The sequence below is a fragment of the Harpia harpyja genome, chromosome 14 (genome assembly GCF_026419915.1).
Source record: "Harpia harpyja isolate bHarHar1 chromosome 14, bHarHar1 primary haplotype, whole genome shotgun sequence".
NCBI classification, from domain to species: Eukaryota; Metazoa; Chordata; class Aves; order Accipitriformes; family Accipitridae; genus Harpia; species Harpia harpyja.
In genome coordinates, this window is record NC_068953.1 from 13,413,409 (window position 1) to 13,429,668 (window position 16,260).

General features: G+C 52.3%; 1 protein-coding gene across 4 annotated transcripts in view; it reads left to right on the forward strand.

The window, feature by feature from the left end:
* The first annotated feature begins 2,318 nt into the window (after nt 1-2,318).
* Nucleotides 2,319-16,260, forward strand: part of MYOCD (myocardin) — a 265,246-nt gene continuing 251,304 nt past the window's right edge. Inside the window, exon 1 of one of the 4 annotated variants that reach the window (XM_052808483.1) lies at nt 2,319-2,690. The gene's annotated coding sequence lies outside the window, so the exon portion shown is untranslated. The remainder of the gene's footprint in view (nt 2,691-16,260) is intronic. The other 3 variants (XM_052808477.1, XM_052808482.1, XM_052808481.1) reach the window with 3 other exon arrangements.

The following is a 16,260-nucleotide window of genomic DNA, read 5'->3' on the forward strand; positions in this document are numbered from 1 at the left end:
GCTACATATGTCTGCCTGGCCAGCAACTTCTGCACAGACCAAAGAGACGTGTTTGTTAGTACGAACAGCAGGTTCACCAGGGGGTAAGTTTACAGCAAGATGGATATAAATAAATAGAAGAAAAAGGACTTTCCCTGCACAGGGGAGCAGCATCCTGCCCACCCGGGGAAGGTTGCGCTTGGGCTGGATGCCGGTCAGAAGAGGGGTTTTCTTCAGGGGAGCTACCTGCTGGTGTCAAAAAAACCTACAGTGGTTTTGGTTTTTTTTGGAAAGGTGAAAGTTTGGGTGGGGCAGAGGGCTGCCACCAGCACTGTTCCCTAGCACTCAGCACAGCAGTGGCACCCGTGGGGCACAGGTGGGTGGAAGTTATTCTGCTGTTTATCGACTAGGAGAAAGCACCAGGGAGAGGGTGTGTAGGGCAGAGGCAGAAGAGGCGTGGGGAGCACAGGCAGGGAACCTTTGGGGCTCGGTGTTAGCGGGGAAAAGAAGTACAGCCTGAGCAGAGACACTGCCTCTTGGGCTGCTCCTGTGTTCAGAAAACACTATTTAGCCCAAGTGATGAGGACTGCACCTGGGATGACCCTCTCTCCCTCCAGGTTCCCTTCCCAACAGCAAGAGCCTGCAAACCTCCAGGCTTCAGCCAGGCACTGAGATCAAAACGGAAAGAGTTGATTTAAGGGACGGTAAAGTATTACAGGCTGCACTGGTGCAGCTTACCCCAGCTCAGCTGAGCAGGATGGCCTAGGCTAGCCCAAGCCCTGAAAAGGGGTTTTATAGGTGGGAAAGTGATATTTTTAGGGCTTTGATGCATAGGTGAAGTCAAAAGGCATTTGGCAGCAGTTCATTCTTCAATCCCAAGGACCAAGTCTGGAGAAATCAAGACCTTTGGGACCTGCTGAAGCAGCAAACATGATAAAAGAGCAGCTCCATTCCCAAGGTGAGGCTATGTCCCTGGGACACAGGAAAACAGGGTCTGCGAGCACCCCCCCCTTCCCCTTTCCATTCCCCACCTCTTTCCCCTTCCCAGCCAGTAGTGCTCCCCCAGACTGCCTTTGGTACCCCTTGACGATAGCCTGGTGCTTCTGTGAGCATGAGGGTCTGTAGGGTGGGCGCTGTTGTGGCTGTATGGACACGTCTTGCACCTACCAGGGCAACGACGAACGTACCCTGAAAGACAGTAAAGAGGGACTGATCTTGGGGTGTTCAGTGTACAGAACCTGCCTGTCAAGAAGGTTCCTGGTGCACAGTTATGCCTCTCCACCACCTGTATCCTGGGTTTCACAGCCCATACAAGCCACGCCGGCTCGGTTATCAGCCTGCGAGTAGACAGTGCTCTGCTCAAGGTGACAGCACCTCTGGAAACGCTGGGCTGAACTCAGTAAAGCCGTCTAGTGCTCAGTTACCTGGGGATTAGACCTCTGGGTGCCCTGGCCAGCGCAGGCACTACGACTTAGGACATGAGCTGCAGCAAGCCCCAGTTCACCAAAACCCGGGCAGTTTGCAGTGCCGGGGAGACCTGGTTCTCTGCTCGTCCAGACTCGCCTTCCTGGGCAAACGGGGCTGCCCGGAGGACGGGGATGTAAAGCACCGAGTCTGGCAGGGACTGACACGTTAACTCGCATGTCTCCTGGCTGGGATCCCTGCGCAGCTCCTCACTGCCGGGGTAGGGCTTTTCCAGCTGCCGCTGCCCCCCACTACCGATACGGAGATACTTAAAGAGATAAGAAAGGGCGGGAGGGGGCTGTGATTCGTGCAGGTGGTGGCAAAAGCCCGGCGCAACACGGGGGCAGCGTTCGGCTCCGCGCTCCTTGCTGCAGCCCGGCGTACAGCGGGCCGGGGGCGGGCGAGAGCAGGCAGGTTTGCCGCGGAGGGGAGGCCGCCGCCCGCCCAGCCCCGGCGCCGCCGGTGCGCTGGGGCGGCTCTGTCGGTAAAGGGTGCCCGGTCGAGCCCCGGAGCTTTCCTGCTGAAAGGCAGGGCCGGAGAGCGGCTGGGCTGCTGAGTCAGGGGTGCGAAGGCAGGTGGAGGGGGCGGCGGGAGCAGGCGCAGGCACCCCGGGGGAGGCTGCCGCCCTCAGCCGAGCCCTGGCAGGGGAGGCTCCTCCTCTTCCTTAACTCTTGCGGGGGCCGGAGCGGAGCCCGCGGTCCCGGGCTGCAGCTGGGAGCGCCCAGCGAGCCCCGTGCCGGGCGGGGGGTGCGGGGTGCTCGGCGCCGGGCAGTCCCCGGGCTCCGCGCCGGGGCCTCTCGGCCGCCGCCCCCCGGGCAGAGGGCGGGCACCGCCCGCGCCCCGGCTCCGCTGGGTCCCCGCCCGCGGGGATGCGCTCCCCACCGCTCACCTGGGGCCGGAGCCGGGCAAGGTGAGAGCCGCCCCCCCCCCCGCTCCCTCCCCGCCAGCCCCCGGCCACAGCCCACCGCCGGCCCGCACGCCTGCCTGGCCAGCCCCTGGCCTCCTCTCCTCTGCTCCGCGGGCTGCAAGAAGTTAATTTATTTTTGGAAAAGCAGCTCTCAGAGTTTGTCTAATTCCACCCGCACCAGCTCCTTTCACTCTATTTTAAACCAGTTCTTACTGTGCTTCAAGTTTATAAAAACAATCACTGCTCCCTGATAAAAGCAGCCCTAATCTGCGGAGAAAGCAAGGAGTCACAAAAGCAGCATCTCCTCCAGGACACTCTAGCTCAGCCGAAAAGTTTGCAGGTAATTTATGTTTCCTACTTAATGTCTTTCTGTTCTTCTAGCTGCTTTCTCACGTGCCTGTTTGGTTATGTTGATGCACGGCACCTACGTGCTGCGACATCTCAAAGGAGACGGAGTCAGGCGTTGCTGCTACCTGCTGCTTCTCCTGGGTTATTGGTGGGGCCTTGGTGGCCGCTTGCACCTGGCAGGTCTTGGACTATGGGCAGACCTGCGTGGAGCATGGCACTTGTTCGGGAACAGGCACAAGGTGCATTTAGCAAATCAGGAGCTGGCCTTCCTGGAGAGGCTGGCAGGGAAATGTGGAGAGGATGCAGCGGCTGGCTTTGCACAGGGAGGATGACGGTGAAGGGCCATGTGAGGTTCTCAAAGGGTCTTGCTTTGCTGCAGCCATTTGGAGGCTGCTCTATGCTTACTCTAATCCCTCCAGCCCAGGCAGTGCAGAGGGTATCCCTCCCAGCGGATCAGGCTGTGCGATGGCACCCTGCTTTTATTCCTCTTTCTCCTGCTTTGCCAGGAGGACTGTGTCATGGCTCCGTTAGCTGTGGAGGGTCATTCTGGTTACACCAAATGCTCAGCTGTTTAATGCAACTTCTCCGTGACTCACCAATGCAACCCACAAAAACTGTTTAGAAAAAGCTCCCGGCATTGCTCACGCTCAGAAATCCACGGCATTTATGGACCGCTTTGTTTCTTTTAAATAAATGCATTGCAAAATGCTGCCAGTCATAAACTACTGATGTCATTTGTTGAGCACTAAAGCACTCGGGGGAGGTTTTGTCAGCCTCGTGCAGGGCTTTCTGGTGTTTCAGGGTTAATGCTTTCAAAAGCACCGCCTTGAAAGCCACGAAACAGTTACATTTCCAGCACCCTTCAACTGTGCAGGAGCAGGACTGGCAGCAGCACGCTGCCAGGACAGGGCTGTGCAGGTTCCCTCTCCTGGCAGGCTTCATGACCCAGTGCTGCCTGTGGGCGACCTCTCTCCTCTTCGGAGCAGCCCTCAGGGCATATACATGTTTTTTTGGAAAAGGGATGAGGGTTCAGGTTTTAGCGCTGTGTATTACAACTGCTGCTTTGCTGAGATCCATCTGGCTCCTTGCTGACTTTTCCCTGTTGCCTGTTGGTGAAACACACATCATTCCAGCTCTGAGTGGAAAAAAAACAAAACAAAAAGGCAGAAAAATTAAAGGGTTGGTTTTTAGGATTGCGTGACCCAATCTCTCTTATAAATGTAATTTGTCAGACAGCTCAAGGGACAGCAGAAGTCAGTGACCCCACGTCCCCCTCTCCGATGCTGCTCTCTCTGGTGCTGTCCGTGTGTTTCGGTGGTCCAGCATGCAGGGGAAGGGAAATGTGATTGTTGTGTGGAGCGTACAGGCTAAAAATAGTTTCCCTCTCGTGCTCCATCTGAATGGGCAGCCACATATGACTGTACATGGATTTGTCTGATAGTCCCGTTTCAGTGTAAGAGACAAAATATCTTAGTTATGGCTTTGTTCTTCAGCTAACAATGGGTAGCTAAAAATATCCGACTTTGTTCCACTCAAAGTTCTCTCAAGGGGAGACACTAACGTTAAATTTTTGCCAAATCCGTGCAAAACGCAGCCAAAGCAAATGCGCATTTTTGCCAACAACTTTTCATAAAACATGTAACTAGCAGAAAACTCCATACTGTTCTGCGAGTGGGGCTGCGCTGTCTGCTGTGCGCAGCATCCTGGGGCTCTTGGCTGTCCTGCTCCCCGGGAGCATCGGAGGAGGGCGAGGCACATGGCCTCCTCCCCATCCTCATCCTCCTCTGTGCATACTCTAGCTGCACTGTGGGCTGCCAGCGCATTTGGGCTTGGCGGGCACAGGGTGACGTGCTGCTGCCTGCTCGTGCCTGGCAGGGGGAGATTGCCCCATCGCTGCCAGTGGCAGCTGGTTGGTGGTCGCTGCGGTCTCACTCCAATTCCCTTATTTCCCGTTTTATGGCAGCCAGGGCTGGAGGCCAGCCAAGCCGGTCCAGTCCCGCTGTGCAAGCGCTGTGCTCGTGTTAAAAGCCTGGCACGGCTGCTGCAACGTGCTCGCAGCCTGACAGCCAAGAGGAAACCAGCAAAGACCTCACTGGGCTGGCACGGTCCCCACGGAGAGGAAGGAGATGGGCCCTCCTGCGCTCACTCCCAACTCCAAATAAAATTGCCGCCTCCCCACTGCCTGCCACCCTGGTCCCCGGTGCCTGCCTTGCGGCTGCAGCACTGCACGGATGGTTACTGCTCCCGGAAAGGGTCAGGGAGGCAGGAGAACCAGTCCCATCCTTTCTGTCTATGGAGTCCAGCCTGCTCCTTGGGTGACACGCACTCCTGCACTCCCTTGCCTTGCAGCCCTGGGCAGAGCAGATCTGGGTGACCCCAGCTGAGAAAGCCCCTCTTTCCATGTCAAAGCTGGTTTGGACGGGTAAGCAGCCACACTATTTGCAACAGGCACTTTGCTTTCTCATTTAGAAGTGCCCAGGCTCACCTGGAGCTCATTTTGGTTTGGGCTGGAGAGCTGCCCACCAGGTGCTTGCTGAGCAGGACCAAGTCTTGTTTTAGCTTTGCCCAGCATCAGGAAAAGAGATTGAGCTTGTTCTACCCTCCATGGTACCACAGTTTTCCAGGCTGCAAATCATTCTTGTAGCTCTTCTCTGAACCCATTCCCATTTTCCAGCATCCCTCCTGTTGTGTAGGCACAACGACCAGTAATGATCTTCCTAATTCTGGATGTCTTTCTCTGTGCTGTATTTGCTCTCCAAGCCACAGTGCTATGTCCAGAGCTCCTACTCAATTAGTTTTCACTGTGCCCCTTCCTGCAACCTTGTCATGTTGCTGCTTTTCTCCAGGGTCACGTCATTTTGCATATGGCCATTTTAAACCTCATTGGCATTCAGGCAGGGACATTTCAGAAGAACAGAGAAGGTTTGGGGGTTGTGGCAGAAGCAGTCCCCTGTGCCAAGACCTGTGGAGCTGGTTTCATGCCGGTGAGCAGCTGAGGTTTCTGATGGAGGAGGGGTGCAGGCCAGGGGACATTGCGTGGCTCTTCCACATGTCACGTCTGGAGCAAAGCCTCTCTCTGCCTGGAGGTTATCCTGCTCCTTCACCAGCCCTGGTGTGAAGGACCTGTCTCCTGCTTGAAAGGCTGAGCTCCAAAGGTGGGCTGCCCGCCCCGGGTGGACAAGAGTGTCTTCTTGGGAAGAAGACAGTGCCTGACGTGATTCATGCAGTGTTTGCTGCCGCAGTATTCCTGGAATGTACCTGCTTTATTTCTTGGCCTTCTTGCCTGTTATTGGAGAGGAGCTAAGTTAATGTACCGGGTGTTAGATGGCAAAGAGATCCAGCCCCTGATCTTGGGTTCGGGGTATGCATGCACCCCATGAGTTAGGGGTACCTTGGACCAGGGTTGAAACAGGATGGAGCTTCCCGAGCTGAAGGGCAGGGACCTGCTGGGATGTTGCTCTGCCAGATGTGACACATTTACGACAGGGTTATAAGTCACCTCCCCACCTGCCTTTGAGCTCCCGGCAGACTGGTTGTGCATGTCCTCCAGCACAGGCTGGCTGTCAGGTACAGATAATTTGCAGATGGTCCCCTGCTCCCGGGGAAGCTCAGTGATGTCCCATAGTGCACGGCTGGGGTCATGGCTTACGATGCCTGCTCAAGGCTTCCCTTGCCCGTGGGCCCATCAGCACAGCTCTGCTGGAGGATGTTTCAGAGATACAGCACAAACCCTTGCACCTAATGGAGCAGAAGTAAGAGGCACCAGTGCCAAGCAATCAACTCTGCCTTCCTCTTCCCCCTGCTCCTCCACAAAGCCTCCTGGCCTCCTCCAGCCCCAGCTGCATTCCCCACAAAAGCAGTCAACATTTGTGTTTCCCTTCACTTGCCTGGCTCCCAGAGGGAACCATGGACAAGATTGTCTTTTAGAAACTCTCCCAAAGCCCACGTCTCCTGCCAGCCTCCTTCCCAGGCTCTCCTCAGGGACACATGCCCACCCTTGGGACTGGGGGCCAGCAGGTGCCTTGGATTCAGGCATCGGATATAGAGACTGTGTCCAACCTCGAGCCCCTGTGTGGGAAGTCTGGAGAGGAGCAGTGAGCTGATAGCTGGGAAACAGGAAAAAGAGCACACCAGGTCATGGCATCCAGCTCCTTGCTGTTCGGGAGACTTGCAATAGCACTGTTGTGGTGAGTTACAGGCAGGACCTTTCTGGAAAGGAACAGGAGGCAAGTTCATAATTTTTTTGGCTGAGGTGGTCCAAGGACGTCAGATGTCCCTGCTACGTGTGCAGAGCCTGAGCCTTCAACCATGCTCTGTCTCTTCTGTAGAAGCACCTCTGTTTTGGGATTGCCTGAATCCCACATGAGCTCCAAAGGTGGTATAGGCACTGATGTTCAGGAGTGTGATTCTAAACACTCCTCCCAAGTTGTTGTGGCTCCTGGTGCCTGCTGCCAGCCTTGCAGTCTGGAGGTGGGGCTGTTGCCATCTCTGTGATGGCCCATCTTTCATTCACTTGACCGTAGGTGGTAGTGAGTCTCACCCTATACTCCCTGCTTCCCAGGCGAGTTGTTTCATCTGCCACTTGCCTTGAAGCAGGGATGGACATTCTGCAACCGGGAGTGCTAGTTTCATGGGACAGGCAGGGAGAGGAACCCTCCATACTTGTCCCTCATTCTGAGCCAGCCCCTAGCCAGTTTTCAGTCCCAGAGACAATGGTGCAAGGAATGCAATCAGGGGAGGCAAGGGGAGAGGTTGTGGCCATGTCCAAGCACTGATACGTGAGTGGGGGAACAGTCTGGCAGTGCAGACTCTGTCCTCCGTACACCTACAACCAGGTGCCAGGCCATGGGAGCTTCTGTCTTGTAAGGGTAGCTGTGGACATGGGGCATCATACATGAGAATGGTTCATCCATCAGAGGATACTCCCTTGGGACCTTCTAGCTACGTGTTTGTGTCTGCATGGCCCCAAGATGGGATCCCATGACTAAGGGTTTATGCATATGGCCTCACCATGATGTGCTGTGATTATCTCCTGTCCTGCCAGCTGGTGCAGTTCATCAGGTGCTAATGATTTAGTTTAAACTATGAGGTAATTTCTGTGAACCTCGGGTGGGACCATGCTGTCTGGATCTTCCAGGCTGTGCTATGTGTGTGGTGCACATGGCTTCCTGGTCAGCACGCTCTTCTCCTTGAGTTCACGGAGCATATGGGTAATCCTGCTCTCAGGATTGTCCCCTTCCACACATTGGTGCTTGGCACATGATCCTGATGCCAGACTAGACAGTGCAGTGACCTTCATGATTCTCTGGCCACTGCACCTGGGACCTGCCTATGTCCATCGTGCAATGTGTCCCAGGCACACAGAAACCACCAGCTCAGTGCTGTTGGCATTGTACGTACAGTGCTGTTGGTATTGGGGATGTACATAAGCATGTTGATTTATGTCTCAACCTCAAGCCAAAAATACACCCTGCTTGCATGGGCACTGTTGGAACAGATGCAGAGGGCTTATCAGCTGTCCCCAGGGACTTCCTGGCTCTGGACCTCATGGTGAGGGTGTGACAGCCATGACCACCCTCAGGAATGGGGCCGTGCCCTCTCTCTGAGCATTGGGGTGTGGGGTCTGCTGCCTCTCCTGCAGGTATGGCAGTGGGACTCTGCACCTGGAGTGTGCTGCACGCTGTGCGTAAAGTTTCTCCCCTACAGACAGAGCTCTGCCTAATGGAGAACAGCCAACCTCCCAGGTGGCTTGTTTTTGCTAGGATGTTTGCCCGTCTACCAGCACACTGTGCAATGTGATTCCTGGTGTCAACTGATGGGGCATCCCCAGTGGGCCTGTAGGTGTGTGATGAAGGACCAATAGATGCCTTTCAGAGCTGAGAAGGAGTTAAATTAACTAAAATAAAATCCAGGCTAAAATGGGCAGGCTTTCCCACCCACCCCTCATGCTGGCCAGGGACTAGCCCAGCTTGGTGCACCCTAGCCCTCACCAGCTCCTGCTCGTCTTTGGATCTGTCCCAGCATTGCACAGTGCAGGCAGCAGGAGACCTTGGAGTGCCAAGAGCTGCTCTTTGGGAGCCACAGGGCACATGTGGGACCTGCAACAGCTCTGCGCCGACCCCATTCGGACACTCACCAGTGTTGCCAGTACTAAGCATGTGCCCCGGGAGGTTCCTCATTGTCCCTGAGGGCTCTGAAGAGAGAGGAACTCATATTGGCACTGTGTATCTCAGCGAGCATTTCCAGCCCAGAGACAGACTCTGACCTCTAATGGGAAAGCCTGCCCGCGACTTTTTGCATGTTAGCAGCATGAATGGTGTCCAGTCTGCCTGATATTCTCCATTCCCAGTAAATATCTAGGACACACCTGTGAGGTCACCATACACCTACCTAAGTCAGGCTTCTGGTACCCTGAAATGTTCCCTTTGTAACCTCCCTCTTGCCCTGTTAGAGCTTGTGCAAAGCCATTGCTGCTCTCTCTGTCGGCATCAGTGTGGGCTCAGGATCTCCTGTCTCCTCTGTGCCACTGCCCAGCCTTGTCCCAGCCCTGCATGCAATGGGTGCTGAGGGTTGCCTGGAGGAGAGTTGGTGTGGCTCTGCCCTGGGAAATGTTGAGCAACGACACGACCTGCAGAAATCTGCAGTATTTCACTCTGGTTTGCTCTGGTTCGGTTCTCCCACCTTCCCCAGTGGTGTGCCTATAGTGCCAACCATGCTGCCCAGGGGGGTGTTTTGCAGCAAAGCTGTCCCTGAGCCCTCAGAGCTGTCACCCAAGGGCAGCAGCTCACACTTAGCTTCTGTGTCTCCCTGGACCAGTCCCCAGGGCTTTCTTCTGTCCTTATAGTCCTCCGATCCCATTAACTGCAGAGCTGGTTTTATCCTTTATGTTATTTCTCAGGCCTTCCGAGGCCAATCCATCCCCACATGCTGCTGTAGCCAGTGGAGGGGAAGAAAACAAAGTGGCTATGTCCTATTGAGGATGACAGTCTGACATATTCTTATTTAGAAAGGCTTCTCTGCTCTTAGCATGAGTTTGTGAGCAACAGGGTGATGCTGTTCCCGCAGTGCATTACAGTTTATTACTCCCAAACTCACTGAGTTTTGCAACTTTCCTGCATTTCTAGAAGCTAAGTTGCTGCTGAGGTAGGGCAAATGATCAGGAAATTGGGCTGAGCATCTTGCTGTAGGAGCCGGTTTCAAGGCATTCTTACAGGGACTTGCTGAAATGCGGAGGGACCTGGGGATGAAAGAGCTGAAGAGAGCACATGGACCCAATTGGGTGCGGATCCAGATCCAGCACATGTCTGTGCGTGATGTTCCCTATCTGCACTGCAGGCTAATGCAGTAAATCAAAGTGGATCACCAGGAGAAGGCCTGTCAGAGCAGGTCATTTTGCAGGTCTTTGACATCGGCCAGCCAGCTGCTGGACGGGGCATATGGAGTTTGTTTAACTACCAGCAGCAGCACGTATTGCCTTGGTTCCAACAGCTCATTTTGCAGTGCAAGTAACAATAACATGCATTTGCAGTTGATGGAGGGTTGCAATGCCATGTGGGATTTGCTGTCAGCTCAGGAAATGTTCCTGGGAAAGTCTTTTCCCTCCCAATGTTAGAAGAAGAGGCTCAACTCCTTTCTGAAGTGGGACGATGAATAATAACTCCCCAGAGATGTGGCAAATGCTGTGAAACAGCCTCACATAGCTGCAAGCTCCAGCTCAAAGGACCCTGCTGCGTTCTGTCCCTGGAAAACTCGCGGGGTCTTATTTCTGCTCAACAAACAGCACGTAGGCATCTCCACCAGTGGCTGTCATCACCACCCTGAGGAGCCGTCCCGGCATGCTGTATGGAGTCCCTGGGCTCAAGGCTGACAAACGGCTCCCTCCCCGGAGATTGCCTCTCTCTGCTGCACGAGCGTGCGTGTCCCTGTGCCACACGGGCTTCCCCTTGCCTGGTGTTTCTGGGGTGGCCCGGCAAAGCCCAGGAAGAGTTGCAAATAGCTCACGGAGTGCTGAGCTGCTGTCAGCACAGCCAGGTCTGCTGCTCCCTCCGCCCTCACTGCTGAGTGGAGTTCAAATGACAGAAGTGGTCCTTTAAATGGTATTTGAGCTTGGTAAATTCCTTGTGCCATTGGTTACGCATCCCCGTGCAACTGCTCCATGCTCTCTCTGTTCCCCTGGGGCTTTTCTGTAAGGTAGCTCCAGGCCTGTGTCCCACCAGGCTCCAATGTAAAGCCCTGCAGAGCAGCCAGGGCTCCCGGGGCTGTGTGCATCCCCATCCCACTGCGGTGCTTTCTTGCAGGAAAAGAGTCTCCTCCTCTCTTTAGCAGTGCAATCAAAACAGACATGAAGAAGGTGCATAACACCTTTATCCCCATCAGTGCAGCAGTTCCAGGGTCCTCCTGGCAGGGACTCTCATGTCCACATTGCGGCCAGTGCTGTGGGGCCACCAGGGTCCTCCCAGTGCCCAAAAGGTTGGATAATGTTGCTGCACAGGACTCTCCACATTGTCCCAGAGCTCTGTCCTGCTGTCATGCTTCATCTTCAGGGTTGTGCAACAGCGAAAGGTAGACACAAGCCTTTCAGAAGGGTTCCTAAACACACTCCTTAGTTCAGTTTGAACAAGAAGGATACCAAAAATATATATATCAAGCAGCAGTGCCAGCATTGCTCCTGAGGCAACTCTGCTACTCCAGACCCCACTCCAGGTCTGCAGAGCCGTGTAGAACAGCAGAGGCACAGGGCTGAGGGGCAGCTATGGCCCACAACTTCTGCTTGAAGGTGTATCTGGTAACTGCTGTGTCCCATCTGAGACACCTCCCACCAGTCTTGACTTGGATGAGGCATCAGTAAGCTTCTGAGTCCAAGCCTCTGGCTCACATGGGCTAAGCACAGGGAGCAGACGGGGTTGAAGGGTGGAGAGGTCCTGGGCACAGCATGATCAGGGCACCTGGAAAAAGGGACAGGGTTGTTATTTGGGACCATGGCAGATGGTTTCCTTGGAGGGGAGGTGCATTTGGCTCAGCCCTGAGTGCAGGAGGTGACCTGCTGCTGCAAGAGGAGCGCTGCTGTTACTAGAGCACAAGGGACTTTAATAAAAGCCGGGACATAAAGAGTGCACTGAGGACTGGTGCTCACAGTGGTTAACCCATAGCACACAGCCAGGCCTAGAGAAAGAGATAAGGGATGTCTAAGCCCAGAGTGGGAGGCAGCAACTCTTTGGAGAAGAGTAGGATGTGCCAAGAGCCCTGGTTTTGTACTCTGTAGCTGTACAGCAGTCTTGACAATTAGCCCATGTAGGCTTTTCCGTTGGGGATTTTCACCCGTACAGTGTACTTGGTGGTATCTGCTCCCCTGCGCTGCCTTCTCCGGGGCCATCCGACTGCAGCACGCACACTCTGGCTGCCCAACTCCCCAGCCATTTGTCACTGAGAAATTTAACTTTCTGAAGTCTGCAAGCTTGCTAAGAATAAACTTAATAAATTAGTGAGCATATTTAAAGTGCACCACTGCTCGCTGATCTGGCATTTTAATCTACTCGTGAAGCTATCCAGAGTGTTTGCTCAGCGTGTGGCCAAGTTCTGAAATATTTGCATGCTGCTATTGTCAGTACATCTTCTGACCCTTTGCAAAAGGATGGCAGGAGGAGTGAATTTATAAGAATCTTCCACTGGCGAAGGTAGCGGAGTCATTCCTGCTAACACACTCGGTAGAATTATCTCCCTGAGATCATCTTCGCCTGTTATTCCGATCTGGTGGATGAGATACTATTAAACAATGCAGCTGTGTTTTATGTTCTCCAGGGCTACATATCCTCTTCAGTGACACACATTCTTTGCAGGTCAGTTGTAAAACATGTTTGATGTTGGCAAATAGGCAGCCGGAGCAAACTGAAGCCACTCTTTCCACTTGGGAATGACGGCAATCGTAGCTGTAGGTTAGACTGGCCTCTGCCCTGTTAAGGCAAGGAGTGACTGGCCCGTCTCCTTCCTGCCTCTTCCCTGTGGCTGCGGGCAGGTGGGCAGTGGGAAGAGGAGACTTGTGCAAGCCAGATGAGGGCCAAACAGTTGTGTGCAGGGGTCCAGGAGCTGGTTCTGCTCCCCTCATCCTCTATTTTGTTGCAACGGTGTGGATAATGGCCTCTCCATGGACTGGCTTCTCTGCAAGCCACCTTCTTCCAGCAGCTCACGAGGGCTCACAGAGCCCTGATGAAATGGAGCAAGAAGCCTTGGCTATCTGTAGCCATGGTTGCGCTTCTTTCTGTGACCATCTCCATGCTCTGGTCTGCACAAGGGGTAGGATCTGGCTCTGCAGTCCTTACACAGCTCCTGGAGCTACCTTCACTGTGAGCAGGATGCAGAGATTTCCAAATGCTGGGCAGAGCCACAGTCCTCCTGGCTCCAAGGCACTGAAAAGCCTTCAGAGCTTCTCAGGGAAGAGCTGTGCACGGAACCCAGGAATCCCTGGCCACTGTTTCAGTGCGCCGAATTTGGCATGTTTAGGTAGTGGATTGTCTGCCCTTATTTAGACATCTACTTAGTGCAAGATAAGTTGCTTCCTAAACACCACTGACTATAAAGGCCATACCTGCTCACCCAGGTGTGGAGAATGACAAAACAGTCTGACCCCAAAACAGGATGTCTCCCATCCTTGTCAGTTTTGAGAGGTCAGAGTTTCTGGAAAACAATTTTGCAAACAATTCCTGGCATGTCATGAGATATGGATGACAGCAGCTCTTCCCGTGCTTGGGGTCCCTGAAGAGCCTTCGCAGCCTGGTCAGATGACAGGTTAGTGTTCTGTACATGATGTAGGTAGGAGCAGCTAGGCTGGCTGCAGCTGAAGAACCAAAGATGACGTGTGAGCATCTGGGAAGGTGGCAGTGCTGGAGGGAGGGACGGAGAGAAGGAGGAAGAGGATAGGAGAGGATGTCAGATGGCAAATTAATAGCTGGGTTTAGGCCACTGTGGGTCACGTGTGTTCCTGTTTGAACATCTAAAGAGAATAAGACAGACCACTTGACATATAGGATTAGGGGAAGTTAGAGCTTAGGTAGGAGTACACAGAGACAAGCTTTGTGAGGAAGCCCAGTTTTGAGTCAATCTGGGATAAAAAAACCCCAAAGAATTTGAAAAGAAATCCTGTCAAGAATAAAAGCCTTATTTTTTGAGAAAATAATGAGTAAAAAGTTAATTTGGAGGAGGATGGAAAAGGGGAGTCGTGAAAGAAGAAAACAGAGGGATTAGAGCTGTAAAGGACAAGGTAAGGTAGAGGCCACAAATGCCCTGGTGTGATGTATCAGAAGGGGAAGGAAGTCACTGGGACTGCCCAATGCTCAGTAAAAGGTGCATTTGGCCAGCTGTCCATCCCTTCACAGCATTCACAGCATGTCACCTTTCAGGCTGTTTGTCCCTTCTAAAATTGACCGTAATTAACCCTTCATGTTGGAGACCTGTTCAGCAACCTTGGGTCCAGCGAGCGACACAGTCCCACCACAGGACCACGTGTCTGCGTGGAGTTCATAATACCCATGGCTCGCAGGCTGCCAGGGCAAGGAAGTCCTCAGGAGCAGGTCTTGGAAGGAAGAGAGGTCGCTTCTGCCATGCTCCATGATTTAACAAAGCTGCTGTGATAATTCACCTCTTTTGCTCTATAAGATCACTGCAGCTCTAAGAAATGCACATAGCTTTTTTTTTGTAGCAACTTATCACCAGGAAAAATGCCCATGTTGAAGCTTTTGCTGTCAATGAGGCATGACTGAAAGGGAACAGTGGGACTCAGTCCGTGCCTGTAAGTACAAGCAGAGTCAGCAGGAGTAGTGATGGTTTCATTTTCAGAGTTCCTTTCCATCATTGTTTGGACTAAGAGGCTTTCAGATACATTTGTGACTATCTAGTCTGGCTACCAGGTATAATCTGAGCCCAGATTTATTCCTGCTTGAACCAGAGCAAGCATCCAAGCATGATGTAACATTTGCTAATGATGGAGATTCCCACACTGCCTTAGCAAATTGTTCCAGTGGTTAATTACCCGTTCTAGTATGCCAGTAAGCATTATGCCATATTACTAGTTTCAGTTTGCCTAGCTTCAGGTTCCAGACATTGGATCATACTAAAACACTATCTGCGAGGTTGGAGAGTCTTCTGCGGGGAAATACATGTGGTCTAGATACCCCAGTACCTGGTTTTTGTCAAGCAGAATAGACTGAGCTCTGGAGGTCTCTCACTGAAAAGTTGGTTCTCTTTAATCATCTTCACAGCTTTTCCCCCAATTTCTCAACATCCTGGTGCATGATGAGAACCAGAACCAGGTGCTGGGTGGACACAGGCACCCAAATGCAGGGTACTATAATTTCACTACTGCCCCTGAAGGCTGCTGTCCAGGGAATGCACTGGCCTTTCGGCCACCTTCTCGTGCAAGGAGGGTACAGCCAGCTCGAGGTCTGCCAGACTCTCTAGGGTCTCATAGTCACTACTTCCCAGGACAGAGCACCCTGACTTGTATATGTGGCTGATAATCTGCTGCCTTGTTCCTAGATGTATGACTATATTTGGCTATATTAACTATCTGCTTGTGCCCAGTTTAACCAGCAACCCAGGCCATTCTGCAGCAGTGATCTGGCTTCTTCTCTATTTGCTGGTCTCACAATCTCAGTGTCATCAGCAAACTTTACCACAGATGATTTAATATTTTTTCAGATCATTGATAAAAACGTTGAATAGCATAGGGCCAAGAACCAACCCCTGGGGAACTCCACTAAATCCACCCCTGCTGGGTGAGGAGTTCCCATTTACAATTGCATCTGAGACACGTCACCCAGCCAGCTTTTAATCTGTTTAATATGTGCCATGTTGATTGTGTATTGTTCTAGTTTCTTAATCAAAATGTCTTACAGTACCAAGTCAATTGCCTTGCAGAAGTCTAAGTATATTACACCACCAATATTATTTTTATCAATCAAACTTGTAATTTCAGGAAAAAGATGAATCTTAGTTTGACGTATTCTGTTTTCTGTAAGTCTATATGAATTAGCATTAATCATATTTCTTTTACTTAAATCTCTATCTGTTGCATGCCATAGCAGCCTTTGGAGGTGACTGCCCAGAGCTGATGCCAGGCTGACAACCCTACCAGTATCTGGTCCAGCCAAATATTTCTATAAACATTGGCAAACATGAGCTTTCTTCTATTGCTGTTGATTGCTCTAGTGCATCCATCCAGAGACAGACTAATACAACCAACAACTTCAGAAGAGCTATATTTATTCCTTTTATATTGAGAGAAATCGCTTCTCATTAGCTTCAGGTTTGCAGCCCATACATTGTCCTCAGCTCTTGGCTTTCCTTATCAGTTTTCTACAGTTTCTCACTTCTCATTCATTATTATCAGTTTCCACTTTCTTAAGTTATATATGGTTTTCTTATTTTTCACAGTTGTCTTCACTTCCCTCACAAGCCAGAGTCATCTTTTTTTTTTAACCAATGTTGCCTTCTTTCTCAATTGTGGGATTGTGGTTTTGGGGCAACGCGTAAAATGTTTTTCAACAATTCCCACTTAGCATTCACATTTT